Here is an 11,077-nt window from a genome sequence, read left to right on the forward strand (position 1 = left end):
AGAGAAAGGCGGAGGAGTTTAGGGGGACGTGTCTAACTTAGCTGCTGCCGAAATGGTTGCAGATATTTGCAGATGTTTGAAGATGATTCTCGTGCGCACTTTCCCGGGCCATTTGGAGACCTCCCTAGTACCAGGAAATCTTCTACCTGGAAGTTCCCAGGATACAGCTGAACGCTTCTTTGGCTGATCCCTTATGATTCTGTTGTCCCCTGATTGGACTTCTAGCACTCTTCCAAAAGTCCTCGCAAGCAAATTTTCTTATTTATTTATTTTAAAAAATATTTATTTATTTGGCTGTGCTGAGTCTTGGTTGCAGCACTTGGGGATCTTCTCTAGTTGCAGCATGGGGGAATCTAGTTCCCTGTTCAGGGATCGAACTTGGGTCTGCCAGGGAAGACCCAGCAAAGGCTCTTTTAGATGGTATGTTATCTGTGTTTTTCTTTGTGCTAAAATGTAGACCTCTCCAGCAAAACGTCCAGCTCTCCACCAAGCCCTGCTGGCTCACTAAGCCTGAGGCAACTGGAAATTTCCCTTACCTCTCACTTCTCCTTTTGTGTCTAAGACCCCACTACAGAGTGGGTTTAGTTGATGCCAACTGTCTCGGGGCCTCAGTGGAAGGTGAGGAAGCAATTCCATAAAATGTAGCATATACCTGTGCTTGGGAACCAAAGGATATTTTAAGGTGAGTTTGATGAGTGAGTTTCTCAGGTTGGTTATGGGAGGCCCTTATTACAAGGACTTTGCTCCAAGCATCCTCAGCTTTTCTGTTCCTTCTGCTGGGCTACTCCTTCTTCCTTTATCATTGCAAAACAGGAGAATGAAAAATGCTCCCTTAGTTCCACTAAACTGGCTATCTCCCCCTTCATTTTGTCTCTGAAGTGAGATTCTGAGAAACTCTGAAGTTGTCCCCTTGGTATGTAGGGATATTTCCAAATGTACTCCCCACTCCCCACACACACCTTTTTTAGTAACCTAGAATGAAGCTGACACACACATATGAAAAATCAATCATATAATTGATCTATATTCATTGCTCATCTGTGCTCTGTTTTCTGCTGGTGATTTGGAGGGACTAAATAAGACTGATTTTAAATATGGGAATATAAAATTGTATGACTGTGAAAAGTCATCTGGCAAGTGGGTAAGCGGACTGTCAAGGGGCCTGGAGACGGACTCATAAGAGCCTTGGCCTTATGGAAAGCAAGTGGACTTTTGCGGGAAAGATTAGTTAATAATTGTTTCTCATCTAAAGCCAAAACTGAAGGGTAAATTGGTTATGTAGGGGATTATTCCCAAATAATGATTCAGGGAAGTTATAATGATTTTTGTTTTTGTTATGCATATGTATAAGATTTAGGGTTACTCTAAGAGTATGAAAAATAGAAATTCAAGTCCAGGTGTTAGGTGCTGTTGTCCCCCTCAGTACACTATTGCCCCCTGGTGTCAGCGTGTGCAAGTTGCAGGTGTAGTAAGTAATCAAGAATAAAAACCCATCTTATGTGCTGATTTTTTTTAAGTGAAAACTTTTTTGACATGTTAAAATTATAAATGATGAATTATAATAATAGAATGAATGGAAAATGTTATAAGCACAGATGAATTCCTAGTAAGTGAAGTCAGCCTGGGCAAAAGTGATCATTGATGGCTGTGAGGAAAATGTGGACTTGAGCTTCTTCTGGATGAATAGGTAGGATTCAGGCACAAAACAGTGGGAGGGGCGTTCCATTAGACTGTGGGTCTTCCAAAGCAGTGCTCTATTTTATGACCCTTTCACTGTCACATCTAGCGTAGAACTGGGCACAGCATGTGTAACCATAAATGTTTGCTAATAATGAACAGTGTGCACGTTGGAAATAGTAAGCAGACTGGTTAAAAGTGGAAAGGCTCTGTTTTCAGTAAGCAGCAAATGATAGATCTGTAAAACTCCGTAACACATGGCAGGTGCCAAGAAGTGGACCTTGGACTTTGAGTGGGATGCAGCGAGGACTTCTGAATGGAAGGCTCATAAGATGATACAGAAGATGGATCCAGCAGCAGCGGGCTCTAGAAGGGAGGAGCAGGGCATCCTGTACGTGTGTTCCTTCCTTTCTGTTCACATTCTTGTTCTCAACTGAAGTCTTTTCTGCTCTTGCTCAAACATCTCTGGTGACTCTCCCCTTTTGCAGAAGAGTCTCAACTTTTAGCCTGCTTGCCAAGCACTTCCAACACAGATGTCCCTGGCTATCAGAAAGTATGAAAACTCTCATGAGCTGAAATGATGTAAAGTGAAGAAGCAATTACTCTAGGACACATCTTGATAGTGGATGCACAAAGTAAACTGAGATAAAGCCCAGATACTCACAGACACAGTTCAAAGTGATGTTGGCTTGAGGCTGTGATAATGAGTGTGGTTCCCAGAGAGGAACCTGGGGGAACCAGGCTCCCTGCCTCTCTAACAGCTTACTGAGAAACAACCACTTTTCTTTCCTTTTCTCTTCTCCCTTTTTTTTTGTAAAAGTGAAAACCCTTTTTGGATTTCTTTTGGTTAGTGGAAACAGGTACTAATGTAGGTCTTTCTTAAAAGTGAAATCACACAAAGCAAACTTTCAAAAAGTGGGCGATACCTGTATTTTGTTCCTAACAGCTTCATTTTCCTCTTCCATGTGACGTTCCTCCCATGAACTCCATCCTTTACCCAGACAGATGATTCATTCAAAATTGTGTCAAACCCTTGGCCACTTCCATGCCTTGGCTCTCGGGATTTTCTTGTTTGCTTATCCATGCCATGATTCCATGCATAATGCCCATGTCACATCCATCCTTCTCTGCAAGTCTTCCTGCCTTCAGAAATGGCCCTTCCTTCTTAATTTCTGAAGCAATCCTTGTTCATCTGCTCACTGATCACCTACCATGTGCTTACATGCTCTCCTAGATGCCTCTTGCTGTATACCATATCCCCCTTTCTAGATTATAAACTTTCAGAAATGACACCTGAGTTCCTGTGTTTTGTAAGAATTCCTTTGAGATTTCAGTAAATGTATGTTGTCCAATATGAGGATAGTGGAAATAGAGAGGAAGAGACAGAAACATGAATGATTTTGAAAGAAGAATTCACAGAATCTTGTGATGACTGACTTATCTAAATCTTTCGTGGGAACTTATTTTTATTTGTGTGCTGTTCAAACTCTTGGAACCTATTATCATATGTTCCATATACATCCATACTCCTGTGCAAAGAAATTCTTCCTTTTGTTTGTCCTAAATTGCCCTTTATACTGATGATCCTATTTAAAGCATAAGGGTCTATATGCCTTTTAAAGGTTAGGGCACTGTTTAGCCAGACACCCAAATATTTATATACGGAGACCTACAGGAGTGTTGTCTGATTAATACCTGTCTTCTTGGGAAAGCTCTGAATAATGTCAACATGAACTACATTATTCCTGCTAAAAATTCATCCATTTAGTTTAACTTGCATGTAACGACACCTGAAAGTCAGGAGCTGTTTGCTGAGTGCTGTTGCAATACGGATGTAGCTCATTCATAACAAATGGTGATGAAGTACCTTCAGCATACCAAATGGGAGTCTCAGCATAAATTGGAAATTTAGGGGCTCCTGGAAACCTTTAATATGTGATGAATATAAAAGGAAAATGCATTGGGTCTCAGAGAGATCCTTGTTTGGGAAAAAAAGACGCCTTTAGTAATAAAATTGAATTGGGTGTTAAAACTATAGTATTAACCACATGGTTTATGTTAATGCCAGTTGAAATTTATCAAGATAGCTGAACAATAAAGAAGGTGGAGATGGGACTATTAAATAGAGCTGGGAGGGGCTGGGTAAGGCAGAAACTCTCCATTGTCATTTCGTCTTTCTCTTTCCTCTTTTATGGTTTTTTCTTTTCTCTCCTGTTACTTGACTCTCCATGCTTTCCCTCCCCTCCTGAAAGTTTTTATTTCTCTTCCTCTTTCATCAGCCTCTCCTCTTTTCCCTAACTGCAGGGCCCTTTCCCCGCTCCCACTTCTTTCCTACTCTCTGGAAGTCCACCCTCCCTCTACCTCAGATGACCTGTTGCCCCTCTGTTGTAAATGATAGAGGTTTGCAATGAGAGGGACCTTGAGACCGTCTAATTTAGTTTTCTCTTCTTACAGGTGAGACTGAAGAGCTCAAGGGAAGTGAAGTTACTTGCTCAAGGCACCTGGATAGTGAGTGATAGGGTCTGCACAAGAGATACCACATCTGAGTGCTGAAAGGGACTGGAGTGTCATCTATGCCATCTTTCTATCCAGTGCAGAAGCATTTTCTGAAATGTGTGGACATATTTAGCCGGTTTGCGAATATTTCCAGGAAGAGTAGCTTGCTTCTTGTTAGGTACCTTATTATAATGTTGGGAAATTCTGATAGAAAGCCTTTGTTTTAGATTAAATTCTGCCTCTCTTTATTTATTTTTTTTGAAAAGTAAATTTTTATTTTAGGTAAAGTTTTTCCCTTGTATACACTACCTTTAAAGATAGCACAGCTTAATTTCAGTAGCCAGTGTGACAAAGGATGTACTAAAGGTTAAGAGAACAATGATTATTAAAACACAGGCTCTTTCCTCAGGGAGATCAAGTTTAAAAGGAAAGAAATAACCCACTTTTAAAAGCAACTTCAATCCAATTCAATAAGTGATTTAATAAAATAAAAGGGACAGAAGAAACTCAGAAGGGAGAGAAATAAAGACTCGCAGAGGAATTTATTGTATTTTAGCAAGTTTTATCCAGTAAGTAGAAGTTCAGCAAGGGAGAACTGTTTACCAGCAAGATGAAGTGAAGAAAGTCTAGGCAAAGGAAGATGAAAACGACATAGAAGCATGAAATACCATAGTTTCACGAACTGGTAGGTATCTTGCTATGACTGAGGATATAGGTGTGCGGGAGAGGCAGGAAATAAAGCTGGAAAATCAACAAATGCCAAATTGTATGTGCCACATGGGGAACTTAGACTATATCCAACAAGCAATGGGTAGTCACTGATGGTCTGCCTCTCTTTAATTTTCTTTTCCTATTCCTACTTCTGTCTACTAGAATTACAATGGAGGCTTTCTTTCATGTGTTTGATCTTCAGATATATGATGAAGCAATTGGACTTTCTTAATCCTGTCCTTCCCAAAACCAAACATCCCCAATTCTGTTCACGGTTCCTGGTGTCACATGGCTTACACATTTCTTGTCATTTTAGAGCCCTCTCCTTGACCATCCTGCTAGGATGACAACAGATTTAGACACAGTACTTCAGCTAGTATTTAATCCATGTCTCAGACTACAGAGTCATTATTACATGTAGTAATAACAATCATTATTATCATGATCTGGGAACTTTATTAGTGCTCATCCTGCTGGGCTCATGTAGTCTTAGGTAAGTCTGAGATAAGATGCAGCTGAAACCCTCAGGTCTCTTTCATTTACACTGATGAGAAATCAGATCTTTCCAGCTCCTCTTTTCTGATTATGTAGATGAGTATAATGTGACTTTAGGTCTTAATTTCTATTCCTATACAATTCGGTCATTTTGGTTTTGTACCATTTTCTAGTACAGACTCTTTCTAGGTTGGTAGCTTTCACTCATATTCTTGCACCCTACAGTGCACTGACAGCTTCCAAGTGTGAACAACTTTGACCAATGTGTAAATTCACTTTAACTATACCTGAATAAAATGTCCATAGGTTATAGTGATACCTGCCAGACAGAACATTAAGTGACAGAGTTCTGTTACAGGATGGAGTGGAGGACACCTTGGCTTGTATTGGTTAAAGTTCATTTGATTACAAGCAATAGAAATCGATTGGAAGAACCCTTGTATCTCACAAAGCTAAAGGAAGAATGGGACAGCTCAACCTCAGAATAGGCAGTTCTGCAGTAAGTGTTCAGGATGTTTTCCAGAAGGGGTGACTCTCAGTCTCTGGGTCTTCCATGCTACCTTTCAAAATTCATGGTGAAAAAAATCTGATTGGTCCAGCTGGGGTGCCACTGAGGTCCCTGGAACAGCCTTGGTTTCTAACCCCCTCCCCCAGCCCCATTGTCTCATTCTGCTCTGTGTCATGAAGTCAGAGGTACAAAGTCTTGTTACATATATACAGAGCCAGCACGAGCCAACTCCTGTGTCCTGACTTCCTAGTGAAGGGGGAATATTATGTTATTCTCCCAGTGATGCCTGCTAGAGGCATAGCAAAGTATAAAGACAGTGCCAGAGGAAGAGGGTGTGCTTACTGGGACAGGAGAATGTAGCCTTATTACTATAAGATAGCAAGGTCAAGACAGTAAAGAGATCTTCTTAAATAGCTGCACAATGCTGAAGAGCAACCACAGAGACAGTGAGGGGTTTAAAGACACTGCAAAATGTAGCTATACTGTAGGGAGTGATTCTGCCATAGTTTTGCTGACCTCATTTGCTCGTCAGATAGTCCTCAAATACTTATTAGATGCTCACCACATGCAAGCCATCATCATAGGGGCTTGCTGCTAAGTCGCTTCAGTCGTGTCCGACTCTGTGCGACCCCACAGACACAGCCCACCAGGCTCCGCCATCCCTGGGATTCTCCAGGCAAGAGTACTGGAGTGGGCTGCTATTGCCTTCTCCCCATAGGGGCTTAAAAACCACAATAAATAAGCTGGATAGTCTTCCCCTGATGGGGCTTATATTTTAGTGAATATTTGGGCACACAATCAATAAGGAAACAAATAAACAAGAAAGATAACTTCAGAAAATGATAAGTGTTATAAAGAACAGAGAAGGGCGTAGTGTGAAGGAGAATGTCAGGGGTGGGCCAGGTACACAGTCAGGGAAAGGCTTTCTAAGCTGATGCTTGAGCTGAGCCCTGAACATCTCAGGAGACTGTGCATGTTGATTTGGGAGAGCTAACCATATCTGACTTGCTTTGTGTTGTTTTGAGTTTTTTTTGTTTTGTTTTTGTTTTTTTTTAGCACTTTAAGCTATCCTGAATAATTCTAGTATTTGAAAGTTAATTACAAACACAAGACCAAAATCCCAGCCCTACGTAGACTGACTCCTGACTTGTCTATAAGAATCTGGTGACTTGACTGAGGTAATAGTCCTTGGAGTTATCCAGCTTGGTGTGAATGAAGGGAGAATAAGGAGAGGTTTAGTTAGATTTAGTTTCCAGAAGCTTCATAATGAAGAAGGGGGCATTCTGATCTCCCAGTTTCACCACCCTGTATTTCTACCATTTCCCATTGGCTACCTGCTTAGATGTAGGCCTGGATGAACTCAGTTCTTTGGAATAACCAGAGCCAGAGCTTCATTTGATAAATGAGAAAGCAGAGAGTTTTAGACCCTTGCCTAAGATCACACAGCTAGTGAGGATGGAACCAAGGATTTGACTCTGAGTTTCCTGTTTCCCAGTTCAATTCTTTTTTCTCCAGATCATCCTAACCCTGAATATAGAGAAGCTGTTTTTTTTTTTTTTTTTGAGAACTGTGTTTCCAACTAGGGTGGGATCAGAGCTCTCATTTATTTTTTAAAATAATTATTTCATAAAATTTCCAAAGATACAATGATTATTCTGTAATAATAATGACTATTACTAAATAATAAAATATTACATCTTAGTAAAAATATATTATTAAGCATAACTAATATCACACATATTTAATAAATAAATAAACATCTATGGAATTACTTATCAGAGGCCAATGAACCTCCTAGTTGTGGGATAGGGGAAAGTATATCTTGGAGAACTGCAGGGAGGAGGTGATATTTAACCTGGATTTGAAGAATTAGAAGCAATTCACAGGTAGTGGGGGTGGAACGTACAGGGAAGACATTCCAGGGAGATCAGCAGAAGTGGTGGGTTAGAGGGCCAAATAATGGTATATTTGGAGGAGAGGCCAGAGAAAATGGTAAGAAGGTGGATGGGACCAGGTTGTAAAGGGCTTTATTTTCTTTGCAAAAGATTTTCAACAATATCCTATGGAAAAGTACTGTTCAAGGGCCCCTTTTGTGGTCTTGGAAATGTTTGACATTTCTATTGTCCAGTCGGGTAGCCACATGTGGCTACTGAACACTTGAAATGTGGTTGATATAATGGAGGTATTTAATTTTAATGCATTAAAATGTAAATGTAAATGTAAACAGACACATGTGGTCAGTAGCTACCATATTGAGCAGTTCAACTGTACAGTATGTGTGGGCTTCAGAGATGCCAGATAAGTGAGTAGTGCAGCCAAATGTATGTCTAGTGATTACTCCTTTTGAAGGATCGTGACTATGAAGCTGAATCTATGTAATACTACGAGAGTCAATCAAGTAGGAAAAAATAAATTCATTGATCAATTTTTGCACAGACCAGCCTCAGAATGAAAAAAACAGCTATCCTGGGATGGAGAATGCTCATGAAACAGGCTTTTCTAACATGAATTCTCCTGGGATCAGAATGCATGCTGCTTTAAAACCACAGCTCCAGGAGTGCTATCAGTAGCCTTTGTATTGTGAGACACCAATAAAGAGATAATAGCAAACAAAATATTGTTTTATTAAGTCTCTCCTCTTTCCTTAGATTATTAGGCAGTGCTGCTGCATTTCTATAAGGTTTCTGAACTTTCATGTATGTATTAAGAATGCAATAATTTAAAAAAATCCATTCTGGTTCTTTTATCTGTCGCTAGTTAAGCTACAGATGATGAGTTGGCTAACAGGGACATCGTTAGTCTTTCCTTAGCACAGGGTACTCCCCGGAGAGACAACAACTTCAACACATATTTTGGATGTATTCCAAATTAGGGAGGATATCTTTCAACAATTCTAAGAACACAAATAATTTTTTAAGCTTCTGATGGGCTAAGGCCGCCTTTGGCTCAGTGGGGCTGGGACTAGGGGGCTGTGGTGGGTACAACACTTACTTGATCCCCAACCAGGCTGCCTTTGGTGTGGATTGACCTTGCTTCCAGCTCCCTGGAGCCAGGTTTGGTTTCACTGTTGATTTAGTCCAGGATTTTGTAATGGGCCTCAACTGCTGACCTCATCTGCTCTAGAGACCAGTCCTAGAATCGCTCACCTTCTTGGTTCTTCCCCACCTCCCATCACCCTGCTGGCCAGGATTAAGCCAAGAGCCCTGATCCAGACTGTAGCACAGGAAAATGATAAAAATTATAAGCCAGACCTTTTATTCTTTGTCTTCCTTGCCCTTTTCCTCCAAGGCTAAAGACATACTCAGACTTCCCTTAAGTACACTGAGCCTTGGCCAGAACTAGACCGATTTCCAGACATGCATGGGATGGTCAGGAACAAGCAGAGGTGCAATGTGTCCAGGTCCTTTGCAGAAGGCAGCAGATCTTTTGGACACCAACTCTATGTTCCTCCTTTTGCTTGTGTCTCATCTTGAAAACCAGAGGGACAGGATACCAAGTCAGCCACAAGAGGGCAGCAAATGATTTCTGTTCTAGATTTGTTTCTTTCCCACAGAGCTGCTATTTAGTCAAGAAATAAAAATTTGATGTTGATGAGAGGAATGGGACCTGGGGCTCATTTCCCTTCGCAGCTTTTGCACATTTTCCCGGGTATCCTTGTTAGTGCAGCTTATCGCTGGAGTGTGGCAAGTTGTGGCTGGCGGTCCCCCGGCCCAGGCATGCAGGATGGGAAGCCTGTGGGATGGGGCCTTCTCCCCGCTCAGCTCTCGAGGTCAGGGTTTATCCCCGGGGAAAGGAACATCACAGCCCTGCATTTAGTAGAGTATTTATACATTGTCTTGTTTCAACTTCCCTTCTTCTGAAAGATCCCTCAGATTTGGATAATTTGTGGACCAAGTTATTAGATGCTGCTCAGTCGCCAATTTACCTGCACAGGAGACTGAAGGCAGAGGCGATGTCTGGAGGGCAGAGATCTTTGCCTCACTGGTCACGGAGAGGGGCGCTGCTTTGTGGGTCGTGAAGTGTGATCATTCTTGTGTTCCCACCTCTGTGTCTGTGAGGTGCAGACCAGGCCTAGGCTGACTCATGAAAGTGGCCCTAACCTGGCATCATTTGATTAGCTCCTTCTCTATGTCCTTCTCTCATGGGAGGAGCTTTTTATACTCTCCAAATTCAAGTCAACAAATATTTATTAAGCACCTCTACCGCTGAGTCACTGAGTAGATGCTGAAATGGCTATCAAATGGCACTAATAATAACAACGTGTTTATTAAGTATGTATGCTCAGCTCACTTCATGAATGTCCTAAAAAACCCTAGGAGGCAAGTATTATTCCCAGTTTGCAGATAAAGAAATTGAGGCTTGGAGAAGTGAAGCAGTTTGTCACTTAGCTGGTCAAGGGGAGGAACAGAAATTTGAATCCAGGCTTGGCTGACTCCAGGACCCTAAGTACACTGTTACATTGGTTTTCTTCTTAGAAAGACCTGCACACTCAAAGACCTTACAATTTATTGCTGTGGTTTTATAGACTTGGGTCTACATCAGAAATCACTCAGGGAACTTTTAAAAATCTCAAAGCCAGGGTCTTATCCCAGGCCAGTTAAAGCTCTGTGTGTGTGTGTGTGTGTGTGTGTGTGTGTGTGTGTGTGTGTGTGTGTGTGTGTGTGTGTGTGTGTGTGTGTCTGGGAGAGGGTGTAGTGCCAGCACTTAAAAAGTCTCCCCCAGGTGAGTTAAAGCTGTGTGTGCGTGCGTGCGTGCGTGTGTGTGTGTGTGTGTGTGTGTGTGTGTGTCTGGGAGAGGGTGTAGTGCCAGCACTTAAAAAGTCTCCCCCAGGTGATTTCCCTGTGCAACCAGATTTGAGAAGCCCTCGTCTTGTAGAGGGGAAAGGATGGGTGATATAAAGACCAGGGACCAAAATGAAGAACAGAATATATTTGTTTTTGTTGAGATTGCCTGTCTGTGTTCCTGCAAAGATGGGTACCTGTGTCTAAAAGGAGCTCCTGGCTAATAACAGCTGTGATAACTAACATTGCTTTCAGTACTTGTTCCTTTTGAAGCAGTTTAAAAATTTTTACCTTTATTAACTCTTTTAATTCTCACGAAAGCCTGTTCAGGAAGTACCACCTTTTCATCAGGTCTAAGAGGGTTCCAAGATGGCATCATCATCGTATGTGCACTAAGAAATAAAGAAAA

Source organism: Ovis aries, chromosome 8 (genome assembly GCF_016772045.2).
Source record: "Ovis aries strain OAR_USU_Benz2616 breed Rambouillet chromosome 8, ARS-UI_Ramb_v3.0, whole genome shotgun sequence".
NCBI lineage: Eukaryota > Metazoa > Chordata > Mammalia > Artiodactyla > Bovidae > Ovis > Ovis aries.